This window comes from Podarcis erhardii, assembly GCF_964252035.2.
Source record: "Podarcis erhardii genome assembly, chromosome: 9".
NCBI lineage: Eukaryota > Metazoa > Chordata > Lepidosauria > Squamata > Lacertidae > Podarcis > Podarcis erhardii.
The window spans coordinates 49,703,217-49,725,042 of NC_138512.1; the positions used below are offsets into that span (position 1 = coordinate 49,703,217).

Below are 21,826 nucleotides of genomic sequence, written 5' to 3' on the forward strand. Positions count from 1 at the left end.
ATGTTATTTTGTTCCACTCAATCTCCCTTCTCTGTTGTCCACAAGTTCTGGGGAAGAAAGTTATTCTCTTTGTGCTGAATGCTTATAATTTTAATGCCAAATGGTGGGTGAGCAATTAATTTCTATAACAAGCATTGCCAGCAAGTATCAACATCTACAAGTATCAACATCTTCTAGATCAGTGGTAGCCAGTGTCAGTGCCCTCAATATCAGTACCATCAAACCCAGTCACCATGGGGTATTGGGAGTTGCAGTCCAAACCATGCAGAAGACCATCACATTGTCATGAACTGGCAGGGTAATGGGGAGGAGGAAGAGGATCCTGGCAAGGGATGTAGCTGGGCTTGGAACACACCTGAGCAAGCTGAGGGTGGAGGAAAGGTTGAAATAGGAAGTACTCATGGGGTGATGAAGGATGGTGAGGGGATGGCAGTCAGTGCACAGGAACCAGAGCAGCAGGACCCATCACCTGAGCTAGAAGGGCCCCTGTCTCTACAAACATGGCAGGCTCTGAGGCATAGGGAGCAGTGGGAGGGGTACTACAGGAGGCTGAGGCTGAGGCAGACAAGCACCTACAGCCCAGCTCCCTAGCTGGCCAGGTGGGGCTCGCTAGTTCTGGGAGGAGGTGTGTGATTCCTCAGCTGGAGTAGGCTTGGAGCAGGTGAGGGTCCCATGCCTCATGAAGCCCAGATGCTGCAATCAGCATGCAAAGGGCAAAAGGGAAGCAGAGCCGAGGTGCTGGGTCTGCTTAACTGCCCGTGTTGATGGACCTTGACTAGGATACTGTATGGACCTCCATGGGACTGTGTTTCAGGTTTGACTCTGGACTGTATCCTGACTGCTAGACTTTGGACTAGGCTACTTGGATTGACCCTGAACCTCATTTCCTGAACTTCAGACTTTGGACTTCACTTGAGGGTGGATTGATCCTCAGACTTGGAACTTTGGGCTGACTTGCTGACAGGTCAGGGGTTCAGGACACATATTGACTACTCCTGTTCTTGATGGATTGACATAATATTTTTTTAATGCCCAAATCCCGATAAAGTTATTTGTGCTTTATTCCGATTGAAATCAATAGGACGCATTACTGAGAAACGAATGACCATTATCCAACTAAATCATTCTCAGAGTAGACTTATTTGGCTTACATCCATTGATTTCAATTAATTTCCTCTGGGTTATGACTAATGATGGATGCCACCTGTTGCAATTAATGTCCCATTAACTTTATTCAAAATGGGCCAAAATAAATGCAAATTACCAGTATTATGATGGTTATTGTTTGTAGTTTTACATATACAGTTACAAAACTTCTCAGGATATACCAGCAAATATAATCTACTAAAATGTTTGAGTTCAATACCAGTGGTTTAAACTGGTATTTTGAGTAAACTTGATGTTTTGAGATTGTATAATTTTTAAAATTGATTTGAATTTTCAGCTGTATTTTAGCCACAAAGTACAATTCAGCCAAAGTAAACCACGGTTTAGTCTTACTGTGCCCTTGAAATCAGCAGGACTTAATAATGCTAAACTTTGGCTGAACCATGCTGGTATTTTTTTAAAAAAGCTCTACTGTAGCTATTTCAACCCTGTGCTTTAAAAAAAAAAAAATCACAAAACGCCCTTTCACATTTTTATCCATAAACAACACTGGCCAAAATAAAAATCTTTTAACATTCAAGGGCCCACATCCAGACAAAATTAGTTACGCTTAAGCCCTACCAAAATCAGTGGGACGAATTAGTCACAAGACAACTAATTTATTTCTGTTGATTTCATTGCCCTTCAATGTTTCCCCACAACTGTTCTTCTCTCCAAGTCCAGGCTCCAAACCACAGAACAAAGTTGGTTGGAACCTCCTTTAACTTTCAGAATTGGACGTGGGGTTGGGGAAGTTTGATTCAAAAGAGAATTCAAAAGCCACACACTAGTCATGCTGAGTTCAATCCAAAGTTTTCTGGCTGGCGGCCATTTCTGATATTTGACTAAGTGACCTCACCATGCAGAAATGTCCAAATTTACTTTAATTTGTATGACGTTGAATTAGGTACACACGTACACATGTGCATATTCATGTACTCTGACTAACAAACACACAGTATTGCAGCAGTGACAACAAATGAGATGTCACAAGTGGCACCTTCAACTAACTATTGCAGTGTGGATTGTTCCTGTTGAGAGTTCCAGCCAGCCAACTTTACCGTCTTCCATGATTCTCCCTTCCCTTCCCTATTCCATTTTTCTGTGTCCCGTCTCCCCTCCCCAATGGTCAGGTAACATTCTATGGCCACTGAGCATACTCAGCCCTCAAGGAGTTGTTTTTGGATTCCTTTCTTTAGGGTTAATCCTCCCCCCCCCCACCCCTGGGTCTTTTGTACTTCTGCAAACCTTGGAGATCCCGCAAGCCTGCTGAAACTTTCCTCTTGTGCATTGATGGCACCATTTGGGCTGCAAAAGGATTGATGCTCAGAGAATACATTGGGTATATTTGGAATTGACTTTAAATTTACTGGAGCCAGTTGAGAAGCAGTTGGATGGCTTCCTGTCTGTGCACATAGCAATTTATTAAAAGGGCTGGTCCTTATTCATCATCTCGTCGAAAGTAGTAAGAAGAAATTATTAGGTCATCTAGTCACACTCTCTGCCAATACCAGATTACTCCCCATACTCCTCACAGTAAATTTTCTAGTGCTGGAGTAAGATTGCTTAGAGATCTCACAAGGCTTATGGTTTTGGCCACTTGATGGTACGTCTAATACTAAGAATGTTTCAGAAGTACAAAAATGTTTAAAACAAAACCTATAATGGAAAAGGGCTAAAACGTAACAGAAACTCAGTAGCAATAGCTACTTTGAATTATAATTCTGTAAAATTCCGCTAAATTATGTGGAGACAATTTGTGATAAAGCAAATAACCTAGAACTGGCCTTTTTAAAAACAACACAGCACTTTAAAGTCAATAATGGTGTTTCTCAGGCTCAGCTGACAATAAGTGGAATGGAGAGGACATTAAAAAATAATTCCATCTGCTCCTGTCCACCAACCATCTAGAGAAGATTTAGATACAACCGAATATAATTTTTGACTTTCAACACATTGTTCATTACACGGTTTGTTTGTTTTTTTACATATTATGTATTCAATTGTTCTGCTTTTAACTTTTTTTTTTTTGCCAGCTACCTTGTGAGGGCTTGCACAATTCACACTAATTAGAATTCAATAATTAGAACTTACCACCTCCACCTTTTCTTCCCTTTTCTATTTCTACATTCCTGATTCTCTATTTGCTCTGTTAGTATCCACATTTTTGCTAAACCACATTTCCCATCTGTTATTTTCCCATCTCAGATCATTTTCTATTGTGGCTCCTGACATCTGTGACTTCCTTCTGCCCTATATCCCACATTGCTTCCTCTATAAACACCTTCAACAATGCCTTAGAATGAGTGGGTTTTTTTTTTTTGGGGGGGGAATCTTTGGCTGAACTACAATGCCCATCAGCCTCAGCCTCACCATTAATGGTGGTTAATGGTTAGGTTGAAGGGAGTTGAAGTTCAACCGCAGATCCAAACGTCCCCCATTCTTGCCTTAAAATGTATATTTTTGTCTCACACACCTTCCATTTATCTTTTTCGTTTTCCACGTGTGCTTGTCCCAGTAACTTCCTGGCAGTGAACTATTTTCTGACTCTGGACTGGCCCTGCCATGGTGGTTTTTGGAATCTCCTCCAGGGGAAGGGCTATAAAATAATTCCTGTTTCAGCTGAGATTTTCCTAGGCAGCAATGGACTTTGTAGCTCTGGTCTGGCCTTCATTTCTGACTCTTGGCACAACCCCTGGCTCCCCTCTGAAAGCTACCTATGGAGCAGCACTTTCAGTTAAGAATAGGGTGATAATGTCCTACCTCACTCAGAAAAAACTCTGCATCACTTGGTGTGAAGAATTAACCAGGTAAAAGAAGTTAAACCTACCATTTCATTATGTCCTTGGTAAATGAAAATAAGTGGTACTAATGAATCTGGTCACGAAGCATCACTAAGTGACCCCCTTAAGACCTCCAATGCAAAAGAAATAAGCACCCTACCTAATTAAAGCCATAAATTATTTTATTGCAGATGCTTCTTACAAAGAGGCAATCGTGCTGCTGAATTACTACTCTGAGCAAATGTAAAACTGGGAACCACATGATGGTTTGGCAGGCATGGCCCTTGTTCCTGAGGAAAATGCCATTTATAGAGGGTTTTATTACCTCAGGTTAATGACATTTCACATGACGAAGGCTGTGCTAGGGTGACAATGCAGCCTTTATGTTCACAAAGTGGCCATTTCCTTTCATAACAAATGTGGCATCAGTTGTTAGATTTTCATTTGCCAAAGATACATAAACCAAAGTGGATTTTAATGGTGTGAGTGGGTGGAGGTTGTTTGGATTAAAAAAAGGAGACGGGCAATGAAGTTCAAAGCACTGCTGAGAAGTACAACTTAGCTTTCATGCAACTATAAAGGCAAATAATCCCTTTCACATTTTAGATTTCACTTCTGAGCATTTTTGACTCTTTGAATCACTGCTGTAGTGAAACCTAGCAAATTTCTGAATTTCAAAGATGCACAATTCAGTTTGCACCTACAGTGGCACCTCGGGCTACAAACACCTCAGGTGACAAATACTTCGGGTTACAGACTCCGCTAACCTGGAAGTAGTACCTCGGGTTAAGAACTTTGCCTCAGGATGAGAACAGAAATTATATGCGGTGGTGCAGAGGCAGTGAGAGGCGCCATTAGCTAAAATGGTACCTTAGGTTAAGAACGGTTTCAGATTAAGAATGGACCTCCAGAACGAATGAAGTTCATAACCAGAGGTACCACTGTACAATGCAGAACAGGTTGATTCTGCACTGCAGTGGATTCTATGGGATAAGATTAGGGCCTGCAACAATAAGAGGCTGGGTGCCACAGAAAATGTCTGAGTAATTTCAACAGAATCCAAGCATCATTAGTTTTCTGTGGATTGGTACTACCTACCAAGCTGGTAGGTAGTACGGAATTGTGCAAAGCCCTTTACTCTGTTTTGCTGATAGGTTTTGCAAATTGTCAAGAGTTCAGTTAACTTACCCTTTTGGATTTGGGACGGTATATTGCCCTAGGCCAAATATAGTTCCAAGGATTGCTATTTGTCTTCTGTAGCAAGTGGCTGGATGATGCTCTTATCTGAGCTATTTTGTTCCCTGGTTAGCTTTGTGCATTGCACCTGAGCCCAGCTTGAGACTTGGTGGGTTATAGCAGCTAGGATGTGAACTGAAGTATGTGACTTGAGATATACAATCTATGAAATGTAGTTTTTCTTTATCAAGGTTCAGGTGGTTGAACTGGCACACTTAATATTTGGATAAACATGGAAAGCTGTTTTGTATTCGTCTGTGGAATGTGTGTGAGTCTGGGATGTGGGGTGCGGGGTAGAGATTTAGTGAATTAGTTCAAGAACTAATTGGTAAAATAATACTTTTGCCTACACATTTGATTTCTTTTCCTAAAGGAAATAAGAATGAGATAAAGGTCAAAATGGAGGATATAATAAAGCAAGATAGATTTTGTCTGACTAGAATTGCATGTTAACAGCACAAAACGTGAATTTGTGGTCAGGCAATTTTGCAACAGATCATAATATTGTCTATTCCAGTGCATGGAAACAGTGCTTTAAAAAGTCATGCTAAATGGCAACAAGGGGTTTACATGGAACTTGAAAACAAAGGAAATTGGAAGTTTCGTTGATGATATTGTTGGCTGAGGAATAAAGCTTTATGGCTATCCTAAGTTTGTTTAGGGTTTTCTCTCTCAGTTTGGAAGTATAATATCAAGTGGCGCACTAGGCCTGGAAATGTAACAGAAAATAAATAGTAAAATTTCCTCTGTGTAGCAATATTGGGATTTTAATGTCTGTGATATTATTCTGTCCATTCTTTTTAATTGAGTTGATAAATGATTTTCTTCTTGGAAGTAGCTGGATACTGAAATGAGTTTCAGTGCCTCTGCAAACCTGCTCCTCAGATCATATATCATTTTCTAAAGATGAACACACCAGTGTCTATCTGGCAAGCTGCAAAAACAAACCAACATTAACTCAGTGATGGCTTTTAAGGATTTGGAGGGAGAATACATTAATACCCACAACAAGGTCTTACATTATTTTTGTTGAGTGAATAAGTACATGGGTATGTGATAAAGCTAATGTTTCAACTCCACACACCATTATGCCTCTCAAGTCTTCACTTTTTCATTAAGCTATGGGGCTAACCTATGGAAACTGACAAGCATACAATAAATTTCATTTACTCTTGGTTTCAGGTCAAATTCACCTGAGAAGGGCTTTAGTGCAGTAGGGTACATGTATTGCCATTCTTGAAATGAAAGGCTTCTTTTTGGTGAAAACGGAGGTGCTGGTACACATAGATATTGGGGGAGGAATCATGTGGGTGCCACCACAAAATGGCTGCCATGGGCAGAAAAAAGTGGTGCTGGTACTCTGTACACCAAGGACAAGCAGCTGCACTCAAACACAAGCGCAAGATGCAATTCTGCCTTCTGAAGGGCACAGTCATTGTCACAGGAGGAAGGAGGATCCAGTGTGGCCTTTATTGGTGGATCTGTTTGTGAGTTGAAGCCCCGCTCCCTGCTTTGTGATGAAATAAGACACATGGACACAAGTATTTTAGGTCAATGGGCTAAAAAAGGCCACAACTTTATTGGTTACAGAATGTGAGTGGTATTGGCTTAGGTATTGGAACCGAACCAACTATACTTGACTCCTGCTTACTCTGCAGGGAGTCACACAAGGGTTCACAACCTATAGGGAGAGCTTGTTGATGCAAATCAACTGGAAGCTTTCCCCTAGAGTCACCAGAGGGTCGTGCCACGGTCCTAGCCACCACCTGGGCATCGGACATGAACCATGATTGCCGGATTCCTTTAATGGAATACCCTTCCAGGGGAGGGGTAGGTGATGGCCACAACCTCCCCTCCAACACACAATGCCATTTCCAATGCCTAACCGCCAAACCTTACAAAGTTGTGATGATTTGCTATGAGGTGAAAAAACCAAGTGGCTGGAGCCAATCTGCCAAGTAAAAAAAATTCCTACCAGGCCCCTTGGACAACCAGTCTCAGTCTCAGTCAGTTTTATTGCACAAAGCCAAAGGCTGCCGCAATGTACACAGAATTATTTGACAATTAAAAATATATATACTGAATTGATAAAAAAGACTTAAAACATTTATATTAATAAAACATTACATACTCTATAAAAGTACCCCAATGTACAAATAGAAATATTAAACAATAAAATTCATAAGCTAAAATCATCACATGGTCACTAATGTTAAAAACAATATCAATTAATACAGTGTGCAATTTATACTCAGAGTTTGGTGACAAAGGCATAGCCTGAGGTAGATAGATAGGATCAAATGAATTCATCTCCTCTACAGTTAATGGCTACCTTGGCTATATAATTTGCTCTAATTTTCCTAGCAGCAGTTGCAAAAAGTGCTACATGCCAGGTCACATACTTATCTGTGTCTGCGAGGAGATATAAAATCATGTCAAAGGGGTTCTGGCCAGAGGACCCTGTCATTATAGGTACTAAAAATCTTTTTCTTGCATCATTATATAAAGGACAGTGCAAGATATAATGCATAAGGTCCTCTACTTCAGAACATCCCCTAATGCAAACACGTTCATTTTTTGGTATGCCTCTGTGTCTCCCATCTTTATAAGCAGAGCTTATTGTATTTAGTCGTAGCTCTGTAAAAGCTTTTCGAAGTTGTGCAAAAGTCAATTCATTAAAATAAGATATGTGTTCATTGGCCTCTCTAAGTTTAAAATACAGTGGGGTGCATGTAGATGTGCACATAGAGTTTAGATGATTTTTAGTTGCCACTGCCCTTATGGTTCGTTTAAAGATATTTTTCTGGGAATATAAGGGAAGTTCTTTAATCTCAGTCACTGAGAGGTCATATTTGCCCATCAGTTGGGCAGCATGATGTACCCAGTTTTTAAGGGGTAATCCATTCGAGAGCTCAATCAGGCATTTTTTTGGTAGCCTAGTGTTGTCCATCTGTTGAACTCTAAACCAGTAACAGAGAATTCTTTTATCTATTTGGCTCTCTATGCTCAACATGTGAGTTTCCAACCTGACCATGGCAAATTCCACGTCTTTGGACCTGTCTTAATTCTTTTATTACCCTTTTAACCTAATGTCCTGAGCCTATTTTGGGGCCATTATATGCTTTATATACATTCGCAGTAATATCACTTTGAATTTTGTTTGGTTGTTTGTCTCTAGCATTTTTATTTTTATTTTTATTTTATTTTTTTATCCTGCTATGGCTGTATGCTAATGCAATAAAGGTTTGATTGATTGATCCACGTCTTTGGGTAAATCTAAAAGAACTCTTAAAAAATAATTCTGTGGGGGTTCCAAACCAGAGACCTTTGAGGTACCCCAAACCTCTGCACCATATAGAATCTGGGCCATTGTTTTTGCTTTATACACAGATAGAGCTGGGTTGACCAAATTTCCACCTTTACAGGCAGTGAATTTCAGAATAGCTTTTACTGATTTAAAGGCCTGCAATTTAATATTGGATAGCTGTGTATTCCAAGATGCCGTTTCTGAATAAATCAATCCCAGATATTTAAACGTATTTACTTGGTTTATGATGTGTTCATCCAGGTGCCAAACATGCTTTTTAGAATGCTTCCCAAATACAATGACCTGCGTCTTATCATAGTTTATAGATAAAGCATTCCCCGTGCAATAGGAACTTAATTTTGCAAGCAGCCGTCTCAGGCCCACCTGGGTTCTAGATACAAGTACTAGGTCATCAGCATGCATTAAAACTGAGAGTTTTTGGTCAAGAATTGTGACAGGGGCAAACTGCCTTGGACAACCAAGGCGACCAACCGAGGTCCATAGCAAGGTCAGGTGCTGAGGCAAAACATAAAGGGAGGGTGGGCGGGTGATCCGAGGAACCCTGGAACAAGAAGGAGGAGCCTGTGGGCCCACGGCCATTTTAAACAGCTAAACCACGCCCAACAGCAAGCTGGATTGGCTTGCTGGAGTGCGTGACGCGGGCACCCACCCCTTTCGCTCTCCAGGCTTCCAAGGTAGCCGCCTGAAGGCGACTGAATGCACCTTAAACGGCACCTTGTTTTAGAGGGGGAAAATTCTCCCCCTCTCTGCGCAGCGCCTCCTGACACTTCGCTGAAGGGGCGCTGGGCAGAGAGGGGGAGAATTTTTTTTCTTGTCCCCCCCCCTAAAACAAGGTGCATCCTATTGTCCGGTGCGTCCTATAGAGCGAAAAATACGGTACTTGGCCAAGGAATGCAGCCTGGGATTCTGCCAAGCATATCCTTTAACATATTGGTTGGGCCTTTGCACAACCCAGTCCCCAACTGCTCTTGCTTCTTACCAACTTCATATTCCTCCATCTTCTGCAGGATGTGAAAAAAAACTGACACGTGAAAGGGTAGAAGCTTGTTTCAATCTGGGCAACTTTTCAGTTTCTAGAAGCCCATGATAAATTTGATGACAAATATGAAGAAACAGAAATGGATAGTGATAGCTTAGGAAAAGAGACTGATTCAATTTCAGGTCGTGTTCGTTGAGTTTTGTTCCCCTTCTCTTTTTCGCCTCTTTGTTTGCTTGATGATATTGAGGACTGTAGAAAACACAATACTTTCAGAATAAATAATTTGTTTAATATAATGCTGATCGTTTGTTTTCATCTGCTTGTAAACTACAAAACCAAAGTGACGCTAGGTTTGCCAGCATGTAACTTCATTCGTAACAAAAATTTAAAATAAATTTCAGTTTGCAATTATTGTCTGAATAAACTGTACATTAAATATGTCATATGTAAGAATTCTATGACTATAAACCAAGTTATACATGATGCATTTCATGTTCTTAAAGTAACAAAGTGACTTTCAATATGTAAAAAGTACTTAAAAGCAACTTAAAAATCTGTGGTTTTTTTCTAGAACACCCCCTCCAGAAAAATCCATCTTTTCCCCCAGTGGGTTGACTTAATATACATCAGCTTCCTGTTGAGAATTTGCCCCACAGAAGACAGGAAGGTAGGTAGATAGGAAGCATAGCACTTGTATCCTGTGGTATGTTGGTAGAAGCACAATCTCCAAGCCTGGTGCTGCAAACCTAATATTTGCATATAAAAAATGAACTGGTTAAATTGTCATACTTCACCCAGATAATCCTGAAAATTGTAGTTTTATAAGAGAATGATACTCCCTCCCTTACTTCCCATTCTTCCCATTCTCTTTGCACCATTTAAACATTTGGAGTAGAGGACATGCTTTGTTATCTAAGCTGATGAAAGACTTAAGATATGATGAATGAATATGAATTTCTTCCTCAAAAAAGCTGAAACTGAGACAGTCTCATTGCCTGCTTATTCCATTTAATAATAAGAAGCCTTGGTGGTTTCCTCTGGAGTGTGTATATTGGCTCTCAGATCTGTCAGGCTTATTTCACAGAGCATTGTGGGATAAAGTGGACTCTTTGGTCACTTCTGGATTAAAGAGAAGATGTCTTGGCTGTATTTATTTGATACCACAAGCTTGTTGGAAGAATATTGTCAGGCTGCTTTGTGCATGGCTAATGCTACTTTACTTTCATGGCATTCCAAAGTAATGAAAAGTTTCTTGAGGCTTGTTTTGCTGCAATAAATCAATAAATCAATATTGATATTCCAGTGAAACATACTAGTAAATTGATATAATAGCAGAAAATCTGAACGCGATCTTGAATCTTGTCAAATACTGTAATGTAATATTAGAATGTTGTTACATGGATGTTTCAACAGGCATTTCAAGTTATGTTTACAGTTCATGTGGTTGCTTGCCTTTTTAACACTTGGGGCAAAAGAAGCAAAATGTAATTTAAAACTAAACCTTAACAAAATCTGGATTGGGGTGTGTTGCGTGAAGAAACATAGAATCACAGAGTTGGAAGGGACTCCAATGGTCATTCCTGTAATGCAGGAATCTCAACTAAAGCATCCATGGCAATTTTGCTTTTAACTGTGCTCTGGATACATGCCTACAATTCCTTCTTACACGTAAAAATTCTTTACCAGTCCATCTTTGCTATATCTTATTTCCTTCTCCTATATCTCCATATTGGTTCCAGTGGAAGTGTCTGTCCTGACTCATTTGAAAGCAGCTTGGGGAGGTCACCAGGACTAAAGTGGAGGAAGGTTTTAACTCTGCATGCTTCCCATGAACCAGTCCTGATCCTGAACAGCCCATCATCCACTGTTGTTATATAGCAGTGGGCAGGGACTAGGCACATTAGGCAGCTCATGGGTTCCCCACGACATTGTAGGACCATATAAGCTTCTGGGGAACATGAAATTAGGCTTTGCATGGGCAGAAATATCCATGATCTATACATAACTGTTTGTCATTGGCTTGCTGGTCCCAGGGATGCATACTTCCTGCTCTATATCTTGTCTGCTCTCTAGGTTGGTGTGCAACCTATACTTTTGGACTACAATTCCCGCTGTCCCTGAACATTCGCTTCACTGAAAATGAATGATGGGAGCTGTAGTCCAAAATCTGGGAACCTAAGGTTGAAAAACAGGGCTCAAGGATGTCTACGGTCCACCATAATAGCATGCTGGGCTTTTTAGTCTGATCCCTCTGATTCATCAGAAGCCCTAGAATAATTGTTAATCAGTTATGCAACCCACTGACTACTATCTCGTAGTAGACTGTTTGGCTCCTAAACAACAATATTACGCATGGATTTAGCATCAAGTGGTTTTGCTCTTAAAGGCTCAACGTTGGAAAGTTGTGTGGCATTTCTGCTCAGATTAAGTCAGGACAAATGTGTGCCTCATTGTAATGAATCAGTGCTCAAACTTCTGTGTGAAAGGTTCACATGATTTTTTTTGTACACAGCCAAGATTGTTCCCAGACCCACTCATTTTGATTATGACTCTAGACCCACCTTTCAACATGAATGATTTATAATATAAGAACTCCAGCCATGTTGCCTTTAAACCAGAGAGGCCCTGCATGATTGATTTCCATTTGCTCTTAAGGCCCCACAACCAAGCATGCTAAAGCGAACTATGCCACTAGGAAGCTGAAATTTTATGCATGCAACATCAGAATGGTTATGGGAATAAAAAGGTAGGAGATAAACATTTTTTATTAACTAGCTGGAGGGCCTCAGACTTCTAAGTCTTGGTTGAAAGAAAAAAGGAAATTCTCTCCTGACTGCTTATTCAACTTCCAAGCATCAACAAAAAGTGCCTTGTAATTTTTTATTACACTTCATTACAGACATGGCAGGACATTAAAATGTCCTAACCTCTACAGTTTCTGGACAATCAGTATAGTTCAACATGTTGAAAACTTTAAAGCATGAACAATTAGCTTTAAATTATTTGAAAAATTCAAAATAAAAGCATGCCATTCGTAATTGAATTAGGGGCACAATGCAGATGAAGCTGAGCTCTTGCAAATCCCATGGATTTAATTTTGAGGGTTAAGTGTGTGTATTTAAAACACCCTTTAGTGAAGTCAATAGCCATGCAACCTGACCCTATCCAGGGTTAGACATGCAAAAGCCCATTGAAATTAATGGGCTTAAGAATCCCTAACTCTGAACAGAATTTACCCTTTAAAATGCTTAACTTGGGTTGGGTCATGCCCTAGGCATTTAAGTACATTGATCATTTGCCTTGGTAGAATATATATTGGATAGTTCAACAAGCCAAGTTGAGTACTTTGTAGAGACTTGAACATATTTTTTTCAAGACATGTCAGCTTCTTAGGGGCCAAACTAGACATGGTATTAGACTGGCTGGGTATGTTTTATTGTCATTGACAGCTATTTTAAGGTTATAGACCAATTGCATCTGGATTCCAAATCTGTCCTCTTAGAAACCCAGTATTCCAGACGGACATTGTTCATGTCCCAGTGATTAGTATGGGGTTTTGGCTCTTTGGTGTTTTTTTTTTTCATGGAGAAAGACAGAAGAATGGCAGGAGTGTCCCATTGGGCCTGGTTAGAGAGAGGAGAATGGAAGAGGAAAAAGAGGACAAATGTGTCAGGTGGTGAGGTGGTTGCTCACGAGTAACCAGGCAGGACTCCGACCTGTCTTTAGCAGGTTTTTATTTGTGCAAAGTATTTATAGTGCAGAACCAGAAAGTTCATGTCCATCTCAGTCACTTGCAGATTCTGGGAGTGGCCCCTTCCAGTTTCTCCCACAACATAAGAACTTAGACACCCCAAATCTCCACCTCCTCTCCTTACGTTTCATCCCTCTGTGTAAGCTGGGCTATGGAAACGGCATGCCTGCCTCCTGGCCAGCTGGGCTAGGTGAGGTGCTTGGGCTCTCAGTAGCATCTTTGAGCCCTCCCCTCGCTTGGCTGCCCCCTTCCCACTCTGCTCCACTGGAGGCGCGGCTTTCTCCACCACTGGATGAGGTGCTGCTCCTCAGGAGTGCTGGAGGCTCTCTGTATCCCCCTGGCTTTCTCCCCTGTTCCGATGGCAGTCCCCTGACAGAATGGTTTCATGGTGTGTGGAAGTAATATCCCACAACACATTTCAAGTTAATAAGCATGTGGATCAGGCTGATAGGTAGATGTTTTTACTTGTATTTTGGTGAGGCTTTTTGTTGGGACCGTGGCAGAAAGAAGAAAACTTTACCTTCCCTACCTATATGCCCCTGCAGAATCCTTTAGACTCCACTTTGCAGCCAGCAATACAACAAAATAGGTACATCAATTTCCTTCAAGCAGTCAGTGTCATGTGCTGTTTTGTCCCGAATGTCTCAGCTTTGATGTCTGGATGCACCTAGTGGGTCTCCCCCCCCCCATTTTTATCCCCAAAGAGCCACTAGCAGATTAGACCATACTGGTCTGATTCAGTGTAAAGCAGATTCCTGTCTTCCTAAATCATCTGTATCTTTCCTCAAAAGACAGCCCATTCCTTCTGGCACCTTGCTCTTGATAAGCTCCTCTGATAGCAGAAGGAATAAATAGCTCTGCCTTGGATTTAAAATTGTAGGAATTGGCACTCTAATGCCACCAACTCCTTATGTGTAACCTCTGGTGTGAAATAAAGAATAAATTGCTTGTAAAATGTGCCCTTGAGGCCCAAGCTTGCCGACTCATTGCCTATACTAGAGTGATTGTCTTCTTATTTTGACTACACAGCATCTCCATCTGACAAGGATTATGTAGAAAAAAACAGAAATTTCAATGTTACCTGCCAATGTCTCCTGCTAAAATGACTCTTTAATAAAAAGACTTTGGCTGGATTTTTTTAAAACAACAACACACAAGCCTGATTAGGTAGCAATTTTGGTGGAAAACAGCTGGCAAGTAAATGGAGAATCCTTGAGATCAATATCAACTTGGAAATGGAGGACGCCATCAATTTTACTGAATGGTGGGAGTCTTGGAACCTCCAAGAAAAGAAAGATAGATTATGGTGAAAATAAACCAACTTGGGGGGAAATCATAAAAGTGTCAAGAGCAGGGCTTGATCAAAAACATACTGAGAGAATACTGGCAAAGGAAAGGCATAACAAGAGATGCAGTGTCTAACAACTATTCCACACAGGGAACATTTAGGGTTTCCACAGACAGTGAGGAATTGCAACAAATTACTGACATCACATAGAAATAGAGGGAAAGCAATCTAAGGTTGAGTGAGTTAGTTCATGCTGACCAGTGTAGAAAGTCCTCAGCTCCATGCCGGCTCCAGGCTAGTGTTTGTTACCACTGGTGAGAAAATCATCAGCAGTTGCTTTCTGTCATGCAACTCCCATAGACACACCAGTGATGCTTCTATTTGCCACCTTAATCACACATTCACATGGACCTACAGTATGTGTATGCATGCTAGGATGGTGTTCAACTTTGTGGAGGATAAGTTAATCAGTGGTTACTAGTCATGATAGCTATGCAGTTGTTGGGGAGTGGGATACTGTCTTGTTTACGGGCTTCCAGAGGCATCTGTTTGGCTGCTTTGTGAAGTGGATGCTGTGCTTAGTTGGACCTTTGGTACAATTCACTAAGGCTCTTCTAAGGTTCTTACCTGTGGATAATCAACAGATTGGCAGGAGATGCATAGATACAATCCAGCTGCATTCCTGCTCCCTCAACCCTCCCCCCATAGACTGTATATGAGTTCTGGTGAAAATAGCATTTCCTTACCCTGACAGTGCAGGGTAATGTACTGAAGCTAGTGGAGGAAAGGTAGTTTGCTTCATTTTTTTGCATTCACTGCAACACGGTAAATGAAGAAAGCATGCTTCCATGCGTGGATTGTTGTCTGTGAATTGAAAAGAAAATCTGAAAGTGCCATTGAGCAAATTCATACATAAATTTCAACTTGGCAGAAGCTAAGCAGGGGAAAGATATGAAACAGAAAAGGGAGATGAATGGGTAGACATAGGATGACAAAGGGAAAACCATCCTATGATTATTGATACATTGAATTAAAAAAAAATCCAGTGTTTAAAAGACAATACTGGAATACAGCTTTACTGCTGTGGTGAAACACACATGATCCCTTTAGTTTAAAAATAGCTTATTTCCCCCCTTAGTTATTGATTTTATATTGTGTGTGGCTTCATCAAACCCTCAATACTCTAACACCAAAGAGAATTGGAATTTGAAACTGGATCTAAATGTTTCATCTGTCCTGTTTGCAGTGAGATTTGCACCAAAATACCAGAACCAGGCATGCTGAAGAACAATGATGTTCAAAATTCAGAATCTGTATTTCCCCAGGGTCATGGGTATGAGCTGATATCTTGTGTTGGCTCTGTTAAGGTGAATAATTAGGGATGCATGCATTTTATATGTCACTCAAACCTTTCTCTCTCCCTTTAAATCAGATGCAGCCTTCTAATGTTTCAGACTTATTTTTGAGCAATGAATCAATTTTCCTCAATATGCTGCATTGAGATTCTTCTCTAACTTCACATTTGTTTAATGTTGTTAATTAAAGATGAATTATCCATGGTTATATTAACTTGAACTAATGTGCTTTTTTGTAATTATTAGATTTTGTGTAGGAGTATTAGAGCTTTAACAGATATCTAAAACATAGACACAATGACCATTATTAAGTACTCTGTGTTCTTTTGACATTGTGATAATACTCTCATTAACTTGGGTGAAATGAAGTCTGCATTTTTAAGAAGCTCGAAGGATACATTTTCCATGGCTAACTTTTAGAACAAAAAACTTCATGTGTTATATCTTAACCTATATACGGTAGTTATAAAGGTTAAGGTTATCAAGGGCTACTAGTCCAAAAATTTATAAAAAAACCTTCAGGTTCCATGTCCAATTCCATACATATGACAGAAATGGTAGGCTTGTTTTGGCAAGATCATGGAGCAATCTAGTTAATGTAACTTTGGTGCTGAGTGTTATTCATAGGTGCGCAGCACACTGAGAGTTATCTAATAGATGGCTATCTATTAGATAACTCTCAGTGTGCTGCGCACCTATGAATAACACTCAGCACCAAAGTTACATTAACTAGAACTGCCCTTTTGTGAATCAACCCTGACAAAGAAATAAAGCAGGTAAAATCATTTCATTGGAACAGGAGGTATGCAAGGTTTTGCCATAAACCACAACAGAAGGAAAAATGAAGTTTATGGATTCTATGTTTTTATAGAAAACCATGAAGATTTCTTTGCAATATAAAGCTTTAGCCAATTCTGCACTCATCCAAGTTGCATACTGAAAATGTAATGTACAGCCACTGTGTATCTGTCATGTAACACATACATGCCTAAGAATCAAGGTTTTCACAATAGCGGGATGGCAAACTGAGGACTCTGGTAGTGGGGCCCAACTGCTTTCTTCTTTGTACCACTGCTGGGCTACTCTCTGCTGTGCTTCAGTGCCACAAATTCTCTGCTTCCACCATCTGAGGCAATAATGCTTCTGAATATCAGTGGCTGGGTCCTGCTTGCTGGTTTCCTACTGGCATCTGGTTGGCCAGTGTGAGATCAGGATGTTGAACCAGATGGGCCATTGGACCCGAACCAGCAGGCTCTTCTTAAGTTCTTAAATGGGGAACATGACAGGAAGCACGGGCAGGAATCAGGAAACTATCATGCATATTATGGTATGACCTTTATCGGGCCAGCAAAATAACACAAAAAATGTGCAAGCTTTCAATCTGTGCAGACTTTGTGTGTATGTGTGAATGAAGGAGTGAAAGAGAAAAGCAGGACCTTTCTTATAACTCTAATTACTCAAGAAGGGCTCTCTCACTTGCTGAGTTTTCTGATTATATATATATGATTTGAATATTGATGTTTGATATACTGTATTTGATGGTAGTATTTGTACACCACCCTAGGAACCTTTTGGTTGAATGGTGGTTTTAAAATGTCAAAAACAACAGTAATAATAATGATGATGATGATGATGATGATGATGATGATGGTACCCCCAAATCTTCTGATCTTGGAATGAAGAAAGTACAGCTTTAAGTTTGGAGCTTTTAAGCAGACAAGTTATCAACTTATGTTGACAGTTAATCAAGGTAGTCTCTCATTGTGTGCTTGACTACAGTCTTTCAATCATTGTTGGAAGATGCTGCAACACACATGCTGAGTTCAGGGGCTTGGATGTTTCCTGAGAGATTGCCTTTCAAAGTAAAGATGGTAAAAATATAATCTCCATGCCCTAGTATAACCTGCTTGTGATATTCTCTTCAGTTTCAAAATATGTTTGCCAGGACTGCTGTTCAAGAAACATAAACACAAAATGCATTTGTGGTGAACAGACATAGTTGGTCAGCTCTCTGACCCAAGCAAGAGGCTCTGATCCATGTCAACCAGCAACTGCTTCATTTTTGTTCTGTTTATGGAACCAAACATTCATGCATTCTGCTGCATTCTGAGTGCCTGAAACAGGATGTTACATTATCATTTACTGGAACAATATGGGTTCATGTTTGAAATGGCTTCCAGATATGTCACTTGAAACACAAAATGACAAATTCTCTTCTTATTTATACATGCTGTTGTGAAGAAAATTTTGTCCATAATCACTCTTTGGAGTAGTTGGGAGTGAAACATGAAATATATCAGCTTGAACCAATCATTTATGGTTTTGGGTGGGAGGCCCTCATTGTTTCAAGAAGAGATGGATCTTCTGGTTAGAACTACTGGCAGAAGGATTTAAAGATACTGCGATCTCTGGAGAAAGTACGCCCAAAGATGAATTCCAGCTACCATAGAATAAAATGTCACCCTCTTGCTTTCACTGATCTTAATCCTGTCTGGATTCTATTGTTCTTGAAAAGGGCTGCTGATGAGGAAAGTCTCTGTTGCAGACATGCAAACAATTCTTCCAAAAGTCCTCAGAGCAAAAGGGAGAAAAAATGGTCCAGATTGTAGCATTATGAATGTCTTGGAGTATCTTTGAAGGACTACTTTAAACACCCACCCACCATGCTCATGTGTGTCTGCTTGGCATCATCCAGAGAAGCATTTGGCTTGTCACATTTTGACAACAGAGAATTTAAGCATTGTTTAGCAGGTCAACATAATGCAGACCAAGTTTGGCTAGTTTGAGCAGGTTGTATTTCAAACAACCATAAATAATACTGACCCACATGTTTGGGATCTCTCTCTCTCTCTCTCTCTGGCCACATTCTCTTCCTAAACTGACTTTTCCCACTTTTGTCTGAAGTGATACTATTGGATAGCAGAACAGGAAGGCGCAGGGTGTAAGATGGTGTCTGGAGAACTGGCCACATTGCACTTGGGAGAGAGCAACACAAACTTGCACTGGGAAAGTCAGTGGTGTACTAGCGCATCATATTAGTGTCTGTGTCAATGGTACATTGTATCAATCAGTTATAATACTATTTTACTGATTGTTAAAAGAAACTAATGGAAACAGATCAAAGGACTGGTGGAGCCAGTACAGGGAATGATGAGATACAGTATCTTCTTAGAAAGATGGGAACCTGGGGCCTCCAGATGTTGTTGGACTAAACTTCCCATCTTCCCCAGACAGCATGGCCAATAATCAAGGATAATGGGAGATACATATCAAAAGGTTCCCCTTGTTAATTCTGGCGGCAGCTCTTTGCAATCTCCTTGACTGCTAAAACGACTCAATGTGTGAGTTGTACAAAGGAGTGAGTTGTACAAAGGTTCTTGACTTGTAGTCTGAACCAAGGGCTTATTACCATAATGGTTCTCGAGTCTCTGATCTTGGCTTGGGGTTCTACCTTATGTTCTCTGACCCTATGTTGGCAATCTTTGGGCAACCACATAATGGCAGTCACCAACAAGGCAGCAACTTATAATACAGACTCCTAGGGCGTGGGGCAGAGCAGGTAGACTGTCTGAAATCCCTTGGCAGAAAGGCAACCTCCCAAAGCCAAATCATCAGTTTGGTTTAATGTGAATTTCACATGTGATAGATAAAACAAACCATCAGTTTATAGTTAGTTAGTCTGTTTGCATTCATGTATGTATCTTGCTTTAAAGAGAGTATAGTATTAAAACTATATATTAGGCAAAAGCATGGGGGGACCATTTCATTCCAATATATAGAGCACACATGATTATTTATTAGCCCGGTGAATTTTATGTCATCCAACTTCTAGTCAAAACCCCGTTTTTAATGTCATCAACCTTGCATGAACAACTGGCCTTTTAAAATCCAAGATGTTTTCTGCTTTCATACATCATTACCGATAACAGGCAGATAATGGAAACCATGTCCTAATTCCCAATACATTGTTTTTCATTTGAACTATAAATAGGAAATAGTAAACAGAACAATACCAAATCAAATTTACAAACTTAAAGAATCCTGCAGTGCAGAATTACAAGGCAAATATAAAATGTTTTGTCTTCCCAGTCTGCTGAACCAAAGCGAAATAATGAATGCTACAACATTCAAACTGTGTTATTCCCAAAGCACATTTTGCGATTGCAAGGTAAAAGAAGTGGCAGAATTATGTTGTTATTATTTCATCCTTTGATTTTCCACATTCCTTTTTTGTGCTTTTCTGGTTCTATAATTACATGTTTGCAATATTCATTAGCACTAACTTTAACATTATTAAAGTCTGGAGAGAGCCACATTCACCTCTCTGCAGCAGCAAAAGCAGCTCAACGTAGCTGGAAATAACTAATGTCAGCACTTACATGAAATAGGCAACTGGTATACTGCTTCTCATCTCTTTAAGGAAATTAGGATAAGTAGGAATTGAAACATCCCAGAAAAGAATCACCTGTGGTCCTCCATTGGGGAAGGGCTGCAGCTCAATGATAGAGCATCTGCTTTGCTTACAGAAGGTCCTAGGTTGAGTCCCTGGCATCTCCAGGTAGGAATTAGAGGTACTTCTGTCTGAAATACCTGAGAGTCAATGCCATACAGTGTAAATGATACTGATCAAGAGGGACCCAATGGTCTGACTCAGTTATAAGGAAGCTTTCTAAGTGTTTGACTAAGTTTCCACATTTGATGTACTTTAGCTTTTTCTTTGCATGTTTTATTGTTTTTAGTTTTTTAAAAAGCATTTTCAGTTCAGCTAGCATAAAAATATCCGAGTATCAGGAACAACAGATATCAATATTATTTTTTAAATGTAGCTCTTGGCAGGAAGATATGCAAGTTATCCTATTGCAGGAATAGCTTGCTCATCATACCATTGGGGAAATGTGCAATATTGATTTTGAACGAGGCAGAGAAACATGAAAGGAAGGAAGCACACACACACACCCTGCACACTTAGGATCATGGCTGAGACAAACCACACTTGCTTCTTCACCAGTTCCTGCTGGGGTAGCAAAAATGACACCCAGGTGGTGTTGGACTCTGGTTCAGGTAGGTGGGACTTGGTGTCCCTAGCCTACATTTATCTCCAAGCTACACTGAAAAAGTGCAGCTTCTCAGGATTGCCACGACTGAAGAATTTCCCTTCTTTTCTATTCCTGCCTCTTCCACACTTTGGGCTCCCCACCCTTAATGTACAGGTGCAGCCACAAGGTTGTGACTGTATGTAAGGATTGCTAGAGAGCAGCATGGGACTTAGCCCCAACTTCCTTGCTTCTGTGTGATGGCTTGTTGTTGGGTGGGTCACTCAGGTGCTTCAAGCTATGCCCAAGTAGCAAGTTGTTCAGACTGAGAAACCAGGCTTGCTTTGGTTGTTTTGTAGGGCCACATAGAATGTAAAAAAAGAAGAAAAAAAGAAGCAAAGGTAGTCATGTTGTCCTATGAGAGGAACCCCCCCCCCCAATCCATATAATGGATTTTGAAACTGTCCAAAAGCCAAGGTGCGGCTTCCGATTGGCTGCAACAGCTTCCTGCACTCAAGCAGAAGCAGCAGTGTACGTTCGGCTTCTGAAAGACATTCGCCAACCTGGAACACTTAATTCTGGGTTTGTGGCATTCAGGAGCTGATTTGTTTGGGAATCAAGCCATTCAGGGACCAAGCCATTCAGGGACCAACGTATGGTCAATACTTTTATGAGGTCAACCAAAATATCACAAAGCAGTCTGCAAGCTTTTAAGTTCTCCAGAACTCTGTATCTAGCAGAGTGACGGAGGAATTATTTTTGAGTGGTGGGTGTTGATGTTGAAGCCATGGAGTCTGCATCTGGTGACAGTCTTAACTTGGAATCAGGGAAGAAGTAGCAGACATTTAAATAAGATTCTTTTGGATGCTGTGCTGGTAGGAATGGACACATTTATCCATTTAGGCTCTCTGTTTCTCATCTTTTCAA

General features: G+C 40.4%; 1 long non-coding RNA gene across 1 annotated transcript in view; it reads left to right on the plus strand.

Annotated features, from left to right (window-relative positions):
- Positions 1–826: 826 nt before the first annotated feature.
- LOC309350503 overlaps positions 827–21,826 on the plus strand; it is a 93,185-nt gene continuing 72,185 nt past the window's right edge. The window contains exons 1-2 of the long non-coding RNA XR_014160444.1: positions 827–964; positions 10,044–10,139. This is a non-coding gene — a long non-coding RNA (uncharacterized lncRNA). The remainder of the gene's footprint in view (positions 965–10,043; positions 10,140–21,826) is intronic.